This window comes from Condylura cristata, unplaced genomic scaffold (assembly GCF_000260355.1).
Source record: "Condylura cristata isolate star-nosed mole 26May11 unplaced genomic scaffold, ConCri1.0 scaffold00061, whole genome shotgun sequence".
Classification (NCBI taxonomy): domain Eukaryota; kingdom Metazoa; phylum Chordata; class Mammalia; order Eulipotyphla; family Talpidae; genus Condylura; species Condylura cristata.
Genome location: NW_004567162.1, coordinates 503,195 through 503,918, shown reverse-complemented (window position 1 = coordinate 503,918; position 724 = coordinate 503,195).

Below are 724 nucleotides of genomic sequence, written 5' to 3'. Positions count from 1 at the left end.
TCAAATTCATCTTTCTCAGCACCACAGTTGGATGGACCCCCAATAGCTACTGGATGAGTTGACCTATGATGTCAAGGTTCAGATGAAAGTTTTTCTAATGGTTCTCTGTCAGCTGCAGCCCCATGATTCAGCAGGGTCCCTCCTGTGCATGTAAAAGTTAGCCATGCGCCATCCAAATTCCAAAGCAGCTGCCAAAGGCCCTGGCCCTGAAGCTTGGGAGGGGCCCAGGCCCCTCCCCAGAGGCCCATGGGGTAGGAAGGGTGCTGGCCTGGCTGGCCTCCAGCTTCCTGCCCTGCAGAGTGGGGATCGCATGTTAGGAGACAGCTTGAGCAGCAGCCAGGGGTGAGCCCTGAGGCGTTTTTCTGGGAAGGGTAAATGCCCAGTGTGACTCAGGACCAAGTTAGGGAAAAACAAGCTCACTAGCTCTCTGGCATCCTCCCGTCTGGCCTGGTTTTGCCCATGAGCTCATGAAAGAGGAAGCTGGCTGGGTTGGCAGTAGCCCTTCTTTTCTTGGTATTTTCTCTCCGCAACCTCACAGATTCCCTAGAGTGTCTGGGCTATGTGTGCTGTCATCCTGGCTCTGCGGAGGTCCTGGCCCTTTGTGACACTCTCCCTTCCCAGACGATTGATGAACTTTTTCCCAGGTTGGAAATTCCACTCAGCGCAGAAGGGCTCATAAGTGGAGGCTGAAATTATTGTAAGCTGTGTGGCTTTTGCTGTCCTC